We start from the raw sequence: 14,754 nt of genomic DNA, 5'->3' as shown, positions 1-14,754 counted from the left end.
CCTATTCTCACTCAAACGACCATAACTTGAGCTACAGAGGTCCAAATAAGGCAGTTCCAGTTGTGTTGGAAAGTTAACATCTGGAGATTCGAAATGATATAAAATTTACCATATGTTACTTCGCGCTCAGGGGCGCGCACGTGATTCACTAAAAGTGAAATCGTGGCCAGCGATTTCTAGCTCATTTTGGGCCCAATCCAACTCATTTCTGATGCTATTGAACCCAAGGATTGAAGGGGAAATGAACCAAGTAGTCATAGTTTAGTTTCCATCATGTTTTAGGCTAGAATTCTAGAGAGAGAAGCTCTCCCTTCTCTCTAGAATTTAGGGTAGTTTAGGTTTACTTTTCTTAAATTCATTTTTCAATTCTTGTTTTGATTTAGTTTTCTCTTTTAATTTCTTGTTGTTACACCTTTGTTCTTCTAGTTCTTGTTGTTAATTTTCCTATTTTGCCATTTTTATGTTTATGAACCATTGTTGAATCTTGATTTCTTTTAATATAATTTTATGTTTCCATGTCTCTTTTATGTTGATCTTGATTGCTACTGTTGATTTCTTGTTTGTGATAGTCATGGGTTTCACTAATTCTAGCATTTTATGATGTTTACTTTTCTTGCACTCTAAGTATTTGTTAAAATATTTCTTCTAGTTTTTGAGTAGTTCTCTTTGCTCTTGGCCTAGGCTAAGGGAATTGAGTGACCTTGAGTCATTGGGTCTCAATGATTTGGTGATTTGAGAATCCTTGGTGATCAATTTGATACTCGTTGATGCCAACCCACTACTAATCTTATTAGTAGGTAGGTTGGGACTTATGGGTTGATGTGATCAAACCTATGTGATGTACTTCAAGCCTAGGAGTAGATATTACGTACTTAAGGCTTTGGAAGTAGACTTAATAGGTTGGTCTCTCATAATTGTCAATATATGGTTTGTAGACAAGGATGGTGATCTCAATTTACCTATGTCTAGCCAAGAGTTCTTTCCATTTCTTTTATTTAGTTAATTGTTCATTTACTTTTCTTGCCATTTATTTTCTTGCAAAAATATAAAACCAAACCCCCACTTGCATCTTCATAGCCAATAATTGAGCACTTCATTGCAATTCCTTGTGAGACGACACGGAGTTCAAATACTCCGGTTAATTTTCATTTGGGGTTTGTACTTGTGACAAAACCAAATTTTTTATTAGGAGGATTGTTTGTTGGTGTAGAACTATACTTGCAACAAAAATTCATTCATTTGAGGAAATTCTATACCATTACAATAATTCGCTCATCACTTCTCCCCAGTAGCAGACTGTAGCGTCATCCTATAAGCCCATAGGACCGATGCCAACTCGTGTACCCACAAGCCTTTTCTTTGCTCCAAAAGCTTCTTCAACCCTTTCAGGATGACCTTGTTCACCACCTCTAATAGCTCGTTACTCTAGGGGTGTTATACAGAGGAGAATCTTTGCTTGATGCCAAGGCCTGATAGGAACTCTCCGAACTTCTTGTCGAAGAATTGCGTTTTGTTATATGATATCATGACCTCGGGGATTCCGAATCTGGTGATCACCTTCCTTTATTTGAACTTTTGGCAGTTTACCGATGATATGCTTGCCAACTGCTCTACCTCTACACACTTGGTTTACTATCTATGGCTACAATTAGGTACTTGACCTGTTCTGGGGCCATCGGGAATGATCCCAGCAGACCAATTCCCTACTGGGAGAAAGGTCGAGAGGCCATGATAGAACTCAGCTCCTCAGCCGGTGCCTTATGAAGGTTTGCATTCTCCTAACACTTGAGGCACTTTTTCACATACTCGCCAGCATCGGTCATCATCGTAGGCAAATAATACCCGTCCTTGATGAGCATCCGTGCCAGGGACTTCCACCTGATGTGGTGTCCACAACATCTCTCGTGCACTTCTTTCAGAACGTACTCCATTTGCTCGGGTCAAAAATATCTCAACAAAGGTTGATTGAGTCCTCTTTTGTATAGTTAGCCTGTACTATCGTGTATTTGGCGACGTCTCTTCTCACGAGCATAGCTTCTTCTGCACTTTTTGGCAGGTCTCCTTTTTCCAAGAAACGTTGGATTGGGTCTATCTAAGAGGGTGGTTCTTGGCGATCCTGGGTCACGAACAAGACTACTGATGGCTCCTTTGCTACACCTTGGATGAAAGATCAGTGTCCTGTTCCGGGTTTAGTGCTGGCCAAATCGACAAGAGGTCGTCTCTAACATTCCTTTCTCTGAGAATATGATGAATAATCACGTCTTCGAAACCCTTACACAACTGCTTGGTTTTCTCTAAGTACTTCTACAGCAATGGGTCTTGAGCTTGGTATGTGTCGTCTACTTGGACTGTTACCACCTGGGATTCACTATTGACCTCGAGCCGTGTTACTCTGACCTCTTTCGCTAGTATTAATCCCCCGATGATGGCTTCATATCCACTTGATTATTTGAGACCGGGAACTCAAACTTGATGGACTGCTCGTAAGTCACCACCTCCAAATTCTTTAATATTATCCCTACTCCACCAAATACTTGGTTGGATGCTCCGTCAACATGGAGCTTCCACTATGTTTTTGGAGCCTCATGTAGATCGCCAACCACTTCTACCAAAATGTCGACCATTTTCTAGGCTTTGATAACATGGCAAGGCTCATATTGAATGTCATACTGGGATAACTCTACCGCCCAGGCCATCATCCTCCCCGCCAATTCGAGCTTTCTGCAAGATCTGCTTGATTGCCTGGTCGATTCTAACTGGAATCGGGTGCCCTTGAAAGTATTGCCTTAGTCGTCAAGAAGGAATTAGCAAAGCAAAAGCCACCTTTTCTACCATTGTGCACCTCAACTTGGCTGATAAATTCCAATTTTAGGGTTTATCTTGTGTTGAATTTAGTGAATTTTATCAACTTATCTCACATTTATTCAATGAAATAGCATGGTTTTGTGAATTCCTCCTAAATTGTACTTAAGATTGAAAGCATACTTTTTAGACTCTTAATTTGTTAAATTTAATTCACTTTAATTCCATTCGATACCCTAATGTGTTGGTTAAGTGATTTCAGGCTTAGAGGGCAAATATTGGATCAAAGAAGTGAAGAAAAAGCATGTAAAATGGAGAATTCATGAAGAAATGAAGTTTTGAAAATTTGCCGATTGTGCATACACGTGACCTTCCGCGTATGTGTGACCTAAAATTTCGCCATGTGGCGTGTACACGTGACCTTCCGCGTACGCGTGACACGAAGCATGTGACTCAGTTAAAGCAAACATGGCTGGCGATTTCTGGACTACTCCTTCAAGCCCAAATCCAACTCATTTATGAAGTATTTGCGGCCAAATTCAAGAAGGAACAAGGGGCGCAATTTGTGTAGCTTAGGAACGATGATTTAGGTCATTTTCTAGAGAGAGAAGCTCCCTTTTCTCTCTAGAATTTAGGATTTTTAGTTTAATTTCCTCTTAAATTTAGGTTTAAATACTTGTTTTGATTTAGTTTCCTTTATTTTTTCTTGTTCAATAACCTTAATTCTCTTAGTTCTTCTTGTTAATTTCTCATTTGTGCCACTTTTTAGTTAATGAATACTCTTGTTAATTTTAATTTCTATTAATGCAATTTGATGTTTCTATGTTTATTGTTGCTTAATTGAGTTGTTATTATTATTTTCTTGCATTTGGTAGCTTTAGAGTTTATTATTATTGCAATTTAATATGATTTTCTTTTTATGCATACCAAGTTCTAATAAAATGCTTGGGTTAGTTTTAGAGTAGATTTTGAACATTCTTGACTTGAAAAGAGAAGCTTGGTAATCTTAAGTCATTAATACCCAACTTATGTTGGTAATCTAGAGTTGTTAGTTAATCCTGATTCCATTGATACTACTTATGGATTATGGTTAACTAGGCCTAATTGATCTTCTCCCAGTGTGGAGATAACGTAATAGGCTTAACTCTTGGTAATTATTGTATTATAATTAATGACTAGGATAGAAGACCTTGATTCTCAATTCTTGCCATGAATGCCTCTTTATTATTTGTTATCTTTAGTTATTCTCTTTATTTTATTGTCATTTAGATTATTGTCTTCTTATTCGCAAACCACCCCGTGAATCTAATAACCAATAATATGCATACCTCACTGCAATTTCTTTGAGAGACGACCCGAGATCTAATACTCTTAGTATTTTTATTGGTTTGCACTTGTGACAAATAAAATTAAATTCTGATGCGAGTCAATTGTTGGTTTGGAACTATACTTGCAACGAAGCGATTATTGAGAAAAAATTACGAACTGAAGAATTCCCCACATCATCGCCCCTCTGGAGCACTTTACTTATGAAATACATGGGTTGTTGTTGTATGCCTTCCTCTCGCATTTGAGCGGCAGCCAAAGCTTCTTCTGTTATCACGAGGTACAGGTACAACGGCTCACCTTCTCTTGGTTTCCCGAGCACAGGTGGTTCTAATGAACCTTTCTTGAAGTCGTTAAAGGCCTCGTCGCAAGACAGGCCCCACTCAAAGGCCATCCCTTTTTTATCAGGTTGAAGAAAGGCAGCACCTTCACTGCCGATGCGCCGAAGAAACAGGATAGGGCGGTCAGCCTCCCCACTAGCCTTTGTACATCTTTCACACATTTAAGGCTTGCCATGCGAAGCACGACTTCGCACTTATCCGGGTTGGCCTCCATCCTATTCTGGGTGATCATGAACCCAGGAACTTTCCTTCTTCCATGCCAAAATCGCATTTTAGGGGATTTAACCTCATGTGTTTTCGGAGGGAATCGAAGATGACTTGTAGGTCAATTACCAGACTATCCAGCTCTACCGTGTTGACCAGCATGTCATCGATGTAGACCTCCATCGACTTGCCTATGTGGTCCTTCAGGACCTTATTCATCAGCTTTTGATAGGTTATCTCTGTATTTTTTAGGTCAAATGGCATGAGTTTGTAACAATATGTTCTCCCTGACTTTATGAATGTCGTCTTCTTCTCGTCAGGTCAGTGCATCGGGATTTGATTCTATTTCGAGTATGCATCCATGAAGCTCAAAAACTTGGATCCCACCGCATCCACAAAAGCATCTATCTTGGGGAGAGGGAATGAGTTCTTTGGACAGGCCTTGTTGAGGTCTGAGTAGTCCACACATATTTTTCACTTTCTGTTTGCCTTCTTCACTAAAACCACATTGACAGCCATGTGGAGTAATCTAACTCTCTAATAAAGCCAACTTCCAATAGGGTGGCTGTTTGCTTGGCCACCTCGTTTACTCTTTTTGAGGACATCTTTCTCTTCTTTTGTGCGATGGGCTTTGCCTCCGGCTTTACAGCCAATCGGTGGGACATTAATTTTGGGTCTATTCCTGGCATGTCGGTTTGAGTCCAAGCAAAGAAGTCTCTATTAGTTCGAATGGCTTCAATTAGAGGTCCTTTCAACTTGTAGGGTAGGTTACGGTTTACAAATGTGAATTTATCTCACGTCTCCCCTACCTGGAATTTTTCCAGTCACCCTGGGACTAGAATCTCTGGTGTTCATCGACCTTTGCATCCAAATCTGCCAAGAACATGCCAGTTACTTCCCTGGATCTCTTTTGCAGGGACAAGCTAGCATTGTCGTAAGAGTCGGCCATCACTAGGTCTCCTTAGATCATCCCTACCAACCCATCATCTGCCACGGACTTCATTGTTAAAAGTTTTGTGCAAATGATTGCTAGTAGATCATTGATGGTTCTCCTTCCGAGGATAACGATGTAAGTCATAAAATCCTTTAGGACTTCAAACTCACCCATTGTGGACTTCTTATTTGCATGGGAACCGATGCAGATCGGTAGGACAACGGAGCCGTCTAAGATGATGTGGTTGTCACCTAACCCCACGATTCTGTGGAGGTGGTCCTTGAGGTCAATTTCCTTTAATCCCAGGGTGTCAAACACGTTTCGGAACATGATGTTCAAGTCGGCCCCTGACTAAGATTCGATTGACCAAACCCGTTCTGATTCATGTCGTAACCACCATTGGCATGTCTTCTGATAGCTCATCACACCAGCGATCTCCGGAGCCAAATGATATTTCGAAAAGCTCTCTGAGAGAAAGTTTTTCTCACATTGTCATGGCAAGTACCCTAGCATCTTTCTTTGTTTTAGACCTTGACTTTGGTGGGGCATTCCTGCCGACCACCACATTCACCACGACTGTTGGGGTTGTGTCCGGGTTCTCTGGAGGGTCTTGCTTCGGCTTGACAGTCTGATCCCGGTCTTCTTCATAATGCTCTCTTTCTTTTCTTCTTGGTTCCTAGATAAACTGCGAAAAATTCATTCAGCTTTCCTTCTTGGATAGCTTGTTCTAGCACATCCTTCAGGTCAAAGTAATCATGTGTCTTGTAAGCAAAACCATTGTAATACTCATAATAGAGATTCTTATTCCATTTGATCCGGTCTTTCAATTGCCTCGGTTTGGGCAGGATACCTATGTCTGTAATCTGCTGAAAAACTTCCACTATTGGGGCGGTCAGGGGCTGTATTTCATGAATTTCCCTACCCAAAAATTTTTAAATGGCCTACCCAGTGTCCCTCTGCTTTTTCGGGTTGCCGGTTTGACGGGAGGGAGGGGTAGCTTGCTGCCGTTTGTTGGTGACTACCACTTATGTAAAACCTGTTAAATTAAAAAATATTTAACCAATAAATTAATTATGAGTAAAAAAATTGAAAAATTAAATTTTATAATTTGAAGACGTAAAAATATTTAAAATACGAATTAAAACTCTAATTTTAAAGATTTTGGTCTAAAGTTAGGCCAACAGGCCAAATCGGTTGAACCGGACCCATATTGGGCCCAAGGGCCATATATATAAACCCAAACTCAGCCACTCTTCCCTTTTCTCATGATGAAACATGCTGAGGGAAGAAAAATTAAGAACAAAACCTAACCCCAAAATCACTTCCAACTTCAATTCCTTCTAATTTTTAATCCAGAGCTCTGATCGTCGTACTGTTTGCGGCCACATGATCGCCTCGCCAATCTCTTCAAATTCATCCAAACAAAGTGTTAAAATACTCAAAATTTCTCACCCAGTTCTCACCTCCCTTTAATTATGTGATTTTGGTTTTGAATCTTGAGAGATCTTGTAATTTTGATGATTTAGGGGTGCTCTAGGACGAGCTAGCATTGGGTTTTGTCCATGTAATCAGTGGGTAAGGTAAAAAAACCACTAATTCCTTGTGAAATTATTGAATTAGTGAACCCTTGTATTAATTATAGTGAAAATGTATGCAATTAGATTAAATTTTATGTTGATTGGAGTCAAACTGGTGAATTGGAACAAAGTTCTGATGGTTGAAGCTTGTTGAGTTAATTTAGATATTTTGGGAGCTAGTAGCGAAGAGGTTTTGTGGTGTCTTGGGGAGAAATCGGCCAAAGTATGGTTTCAGTTTCTTGTAGTTAATATGTAATGTTTTGGTATGACCATGTGAATGAAAGTGATGTGTAATTAAAGATTGTGATGATATATATGTTAGTGAAATTTGGGCTGGAGGCCGTGACTGGGTAAGTATGATGGATTGGAATGAATGATAATTACTGATTGTGATAATGATTGATGTGAAGTGTTATGTTATTAGATTTTGAGTATAGAGTATGTGTATGGAAGGATGATTGATGTAAAGTGCTATATTATTGGATTGTGAATGGTGAATTGAATTGGTTGGAAGGGAGTGATTAAATTTGGGTTAAATTGGGTTAATAAATTGAGAATAATATCTATTAGGTGTTGAAGAGCTGAAATTGAAATTGATTTCGGTGTGGTTAGTTGGAATTTGGAATGAGTGTTTTGAAAACTAAAGGACTTTGTATGTTTTGGTAAGAACTGATTTTTGACCAACTTCGCCAAGTCATAACTTGACTTTCAGACCCCAAATCTTGTGAACCTTGTGTTGAATGAAAAATTGGTCCGTGAAGTTTATAACATTCGAATAATGGACTGAAGATTATATTTAACGAAAAAGTTATGTGCATTTGAAGTTTGGTGTGAAAAACTGATTTTTCTAAACTTAACAGCTTTTTGGAAAAATTGACATGCTTGCATATGCGACAGTGTCAGGTGCACGTGAGTATTGGACTCTGCCCAGATATCTCGCGTACACGACAGTGCATGCGTACGCAAATCTTTCATTTTTCAATGCTCACGTACGTGGACATGGTCTCGCATACGCGGCACTGTAAAACTTCAAATTCTCGTGTATACGGGTGGCATGCGTATGCATGACCACCCTGTTTTGCCAAAGTTATATTTTTGAATTTTTAATAATTCCTCTAACTTTTCAAACCTCTGTAACCCATGTTTGAGGCCCGATAGCTAGTTTTTAGGCTTCGAAAGAAGAGCGAACCTGTTAAGGAAGTTAGTTTGATATCGAGAAAGAATTGTGAAGTGAATGATTGATTTTGATTGAGGATAATGAGGTNNNNTCGGGGGTTTCATCTTGCTCACGAGGTTGGCAAGTCGAGGATGAAAGATTCCCTCTCTTGTCATGGTGTAGATATGGGGAAGGTGGAAAGGAACACTCCTTCGTATTGTTTTTCCCCACATCTTTCTCTGGTTGCAAGGTGCAAAGGCACATTCTTTCGATGTGGAAAGGCACACTCCTTTGTGATACCTCCAATAGAAGGTGAAAAGGCATTTTCGTTCATTTATGGTCCTCTTGGGGATGCACAACCTAGAGACCATATCTGAGTTAGCTACCAGGTGTGTCAGGTTCTGACAGTTTAACCGACACGTGAGCTCATGGCCGATAGGACAGGCATGCATCATGTGCATTTGCATGATTTGTTTGAGTATGCATATTGTGTTTTAGCTTGCCTATTTGACTATCTATATTTGTATGCTACATGGCTTAAATGTTGTATCTCTTTTCTTAATTGTGTATTACATGTATGCTTTGCTTGTATTTGAACAACCGAGAGATCCCTTATACTGGTGGAGGTGACACTGAGGGTTATTCCACTTGGTGATTGGGAGGTTTGCAGAGAACGGAAAGTGAAGAATTAGACTAGAATCCTTAGGTATAGTCGCCCTATTTTCTGGTTTAGTGAGAACTTTAGAATTTGATATGAGTTGTTGGAGTTTTAGGAATGCCTCTGGCTTTTCGAAGCCTTATATCTTAACTATTTAGGCACTGTTATCATACTGAGAACCTCCGATTCTCATTCTATACATATTCTATTATTTTTCAGATGCAGGATGCGAGACATCTTGCGGAGCGTACTGGAGATTCCTTGAAAGCGAAGATCTACTTTTGGGGATATTATGTTTTATATTTTGTATGTGTGTGTGTGTATGTGTGTTTAGTGTTCTGACTCTCTTCGCCTTTTTCTCACCCTTCTTCTCCTCTGTTTACTTCTCATACTCTGTGAATACTCATGGATCAAAGTCACTTATATTCAGAAATCTCTAGTTTCAAAATCCTCGTCAAGAGGAGACATCTTTGTTTTTGTGGTGAGGCAGTTGCTATCATCATGTCTTTTTCGGCAGTAGCAAGCCATGGAAGAAGGTATGTTGGTTGTGGGAGAATGCCAAAATACAAGTTATTCGAGTGGATTGATGATGAAGATGAGAAAAGTGGATGGTTAAAGCAAAATAAAAGGAGGATTCGTTGCTTTTGTGGATACACTCTCATTCTTCGGAGTTCAATACATCAAAAAATCCAAACAAAAGATTTATTTCTTACCCTAATAGGAGATGCAAGTTTTTTGAGTGGGTTGATGAAAAAGAAAAAAATATTTCTTTGTATGATAGAGTAGTGGGTTCACAGCAAGATTTTAGAACTTAGAAGGGTCAGAGAATTGGAGGCACAAGAAAAGAAAATAGAGAGATTAAGTATGGATCTAAAAAGATTAAACATGGAGGTTGGAGAAATAGATGCTTGTGTAGAAAGGTTGTATGGTGAGATGAGTTCAGTCCAAGAGCAACTTGGTAAAATTGAAGACACTATGAAGAAGCAAAATAAGATGCAAATTATATTGATATTGATATTTGGTGTTTGATTGTTGCAGTCTTATATGTAAAAGTGTAGAAAGTATGGCTGTCATGAGAATGTAATATTCTATATAACTCAAAAGTGTACTGTTTATTTTGAATACAATGAAGATATATTATATGTTATTTAATTTCTTTAAATGAAAGTTGTTCCTTTACTATTTAATATGCATAGAAATATGATACAGAAAACTAGTGACAACAAAAGATGCATTGAATTATGTACATTGTATCCATAGTTTATAATAGACACCAAGCATTTTTGTATTATATATTGTAGGGCACCTAGATTGTCACAAAATAAATGATCCACCAACTCATAACAGTGGTCTATCCACATAACAAACGTGGTCCAAACCATATAATAAAAGTGGACCATGTCATAAACAAAGCAGAGTCACATGACATAATATGACTAAAAATCCTACATAACAAATTACATATAAAAAGGAAACCCTAAAGAGTTTGAAGCCTCAATCAAATCTGAGGTCAATATGTTCAAGTGGCTAACTTGTTGTTTTCCTAACTCCTAGCTTGAGTCTTTCACTTCTTCTCACACTAAAGACTTTGGTCTTAGACAAAGGTTGAGATGCTGGTGCAGCTGGCAGTGGTAGCTGAAATGATGGTGTAGATTGAATGGGTGGTTAAGATGCTGGTGCAGGCAAGGTAGCTGGCCGAGATGGTGGTGTAAGGGTGTTTGGAGGCTGAGATGGTAGTGCAGGAGTGTTTGGAGGCTGAGATGGTGTAGCTGAGATGGTGGTGCATGGGTGTTTGAAGGCTGAGATGGTGGTGCAGGGGTATTTGGTGGCTGAGCTGGCGGTACAGTCATGGGAGTAGCCCTCCCTCTACCCTTTCCTCTATCCATCCCTACTATTCTTCCTCTGTATCTCCCTCTAACCACCATGGAACTAGAAGTAACAGCAACATCAGATTCATTTGTTGCAACAACAGCGCCATATTCAATAGCAGTAGCACCTCCTCCATTTCCAGCAGCAGCATCAGATTCTTGTGTGCCTTCAGGAGCAAAAACATCAAATGGAAATTATTAATAGTTCATTCAATAGATCAAAAAAATAAATGAGCAACCAATATTTGTCACTATAGGATTTAAATAGTGTCTCCTGTTATGTCTATATTGGCCATAATTACTGCAGGTAACAGAAGTTCCAGTTTTTCTATATTTTGTTCGTGATCTGTTCTCATTAGGCTCCTTTATCCTAACCATCCTTGGCTTTCCTGGTTTAACTCTAAATATTGGAGGAATGATAGCATCACATTTTATCTTTGGCCACATATTTTTTCATTAATTGAAAATATTGACTTTCCATATGTAGCAAGGTATGTTGCTTTGCTATAGTAGTTACTACAATAGTCTTCAGAGTTATCACCCTTCTCAAAAATTGCACAGTAAACATGTGGACAAGGCATACCACACAAACCCCAAAACCTACAACTATATCTTCCAGCCATCAAATCCACAACAAACCTTTCCATGATCATCTTGTTCTTATGGTGAACTTCAAACTTCAGGTCTCCTGTCCACTTAACTTGCCACTCCATAGCTCTAGCTGCAATGACATCCAACCTTTTCTTGGATTTTGGCAAAATGGAGCCCTCATACTTCTTTGCCTTCTTCTTTTTGCCAGCAAATTTGATATCAATTAGCACCTAATCCATTCAAGCATAGTAAAAATTGGCTTGTCTCTTGCCTCTAGAATTCTTCCATTGAATGCCTCTGAGATATTGTTCATTAACGTGTCACTTTTGGCTAGAAATATAAAGTGACTCTTTGTCCACAATTTTGGATCTAGAGCCACCAGCTTGTCATAACACTCTCTCTTGATCTCCTTAAGTTAATTCATCCTTCTTTCCCATTCTTCACATAGGTAGCTTTGGCAATGTATAGAATCAGGTCGCTTAGTATAGTACCACTCTCCTATGCCTTTTTATAGATGGCATATAAATGTCCAAGCAAAGCCTATGCTCCAATGTTAGAAACATCTCTTGAAACACTTGCATCAGCCCCTAAATTATAATTTAAGTGCAAACACAACAAATTAAGCCATCTATAATCTTATTTAGTTGCAAACATAACAAATTAATCATTACAGTTCGTAATCTTATTGAAGTTCAAACATAACAAATGGCATATTACTGTCCATAATCTTATTTAATTACAAATATAACAAATTAATCATTATAGTCCATAATCTTATTTAAGTGAAAACATAACAAATTAATTATTACATGTGTTATACCTTTTGTTGGTCTGACATAAAAATCCACTTTCTTAATTCTCCAATGTCATTTAACAGCAGATTCAGGAATCATCTCTAGTTGTCCTTAGTCTCTCCCTCTACTGCAGCCTGGTGCACGAAATTGTGATCATCAACAATGGCGCCAAAGGACTTGGAGCTCTTAAACGTGAATCACACTTTGTCACAATTCCGCACAACTAACCAGCAAGTGCACTGGGTCGTCCAAGTAATAAACCTTACGTGAGTAAGGGTTCTCAGTGAAAATGGTCCTGATGCTCTGTCACAGCATCGGCTAATCAGCTGTCGGTTCTCGATCATGTCGGAATAGGATCCATTGATCCTTTTGCGTCTGTCACACGCCCCACAATCGCGAGTTTGAAGCTCGTCACAGTCATCCCTTCCAAGATCCTACTCGGAATACCACAGACAAGGTTTAGACTTTCCGAATCTCAGGAATGGCTGCCATTAATTCTAGCCTATACCACGAAGGTTCCAATCTGAGATTAGAAACCCAAGAGATATGCATTCAAGCCATTGCTAGTAGAACAGAGGTAGTTGTCAGGCACATGCTCATAGGTGAGAATGATGATGAGTGTCACAGATCATCACACTCATCAAGTTGAAGAATGAATGAATATCTTGGAGAAGAAATAGACTTGAGTTGAATAGAAAAATAATAGTACTTTGTATTAATTCATGAAGAACAGCAGAGCTCCACACCTTAATCTATGGTGTGTAGAAACTCCACTGTTAAAAATACATAAGAACAAATAGTGTAAGCATGGACGAATGGCCAGCCTCAAAGGTCTAAGGACTAAACGTCCCAAGATGTGTGTCTAAATACAATAGTAAAAGGTCTTATTTATAGAGAACTAGTAGCCTAAGGTTACAGAAATAAGTAATTAATGCAGAAATCTTCTTCCGGGCGCACTTGGTGTGTGCTTGGGCTCAGCATTGAAGCTTCCATGTGTAGAGACTTTTCTTGGAGTTAAACGCCAGTTTTTGTGCCAGTTTGGGCGTTTAACTCCAGCTTTTGTGCCAGTTTTGGAGTTAAACGCCAGAATTCTTGAGCTGACTTGGAACGCCAGTTTGGGCCATCAAATATCGGACAAAGTATAGACTATTATATATTTCTGGAAAGCCCAGGATGTCTACTTTCCAACGCAATTGAGAGCGTGCCAATTGGGCTTCTATAGCTCCAGAAAATCCACTTTGAGTGCAGGGAGGTTAGAATCCAACAGCATCTGCAGTCCTTTTTCAGCCTCTAAATCAGATTTTTGCTCAGGTCCCTCAATTTCAGCCAGAAAATACTTGAAATTATAGAAAAACACACAAACTCATAGTAAAGTCCAGAAGAGTGATTTTTATTTAAAAACTAATAAAAATATAATAAAAACTAATTAAAATATACTAAAAACATACTAAAAACAATGCCAAAAAGCGTATAAATTATCCGCTCATCACAACACCAAACTTAAATTGTTGCTTGTCCCCAAGCAACTGAAAATCAAATAGGATAAAAAGAAGAGAATATACAATGAATTCCAAAAACATCTATGAAGATCAGTATTAATTAGATGAGCGGGGCTTTTGGCTTTTTGCTTCTGAACAGTTTTGGCATCTCATTTTATCCCTTGAAGTTCAGAATGATTGGCATCTATAGGAACTCAGAATCCAGATAGTGCTATTGATTCTCCTAGTTAAGTATGTTGATTCTTGAACACAGCTACTTTATGAGTCTTGGCCGTGGCCCTAAGCACTTTGTTTTCCAGTATTACCACCGGATACATAAATGCCACAGATAGATAACTGGGTGAACCTTTTCAGATTGTGACTCAGCTTTGCTAGAGTCCCCAATTAGAGGTGTCCAGGGTTCTTAAGCACACTCTTCTTTTTGCTTTGGACATCGACTTTAACCGCTCAGTCTCAAGTTTTCACTTGACACCTTCACGCCACAAGCACATGGTTAGGGACAGCTTGGTTTAGCCGCTTAGGCCAGGATTTTATTCCTATGGGCCCTCCTATCCACTGATGCTCAAAGCCTTGGATCCTTTTTATCACCCTTGCCTTTTGGTTTAAAGGGGTATTGGCTTTTTCTGCTTGCTTTTCTTCTCTCTTTTTTTTTCGCCTCTTTTTTTCTGCAAGCTTTTCATTGCTTTTTCTTGCTTCAAGAATCAATTTTATGATTTTTCAGATCATCAGATAATATTTCTCCTTTTCCTTTCATTCTTTCAAGAGCCAATAATTTTAATATTCATAAATAATCAACTTCAAAAATATGCACTGTTCAAGCATTCATTCAGAAAGACAATAGTATTGCCGCCACATCAAAATAATTAAACTGTTTTAAAAAAAGGGTGATCCCCGAAGTCCCTTTTAGGCTCAAAAAAGATGAGTACCCAGAAATCCAACAAGAAATTTGGAGAAAAGATTGGGAAGTACTAACCAATCCTATCCCAGAGGTTGGAATACTAATG

This window comes from Arachis ipaensis, chromosome B04 (assembly GCF_000816755.2).
Source record: "Arachis ipaensis cultivar K30076 chromosome B04, Araip1.1, whole genome shotgun sequence".
NCBI classification, from domain to species: Eukaryota; Viridiplantae; Streptophyta; class Magnoliopsida; order Fabales; family Fabaceae; genus Arachis; species Arachis ipaensis.
Note: the sequence above shows the minus strand (reverse complement) of the source record.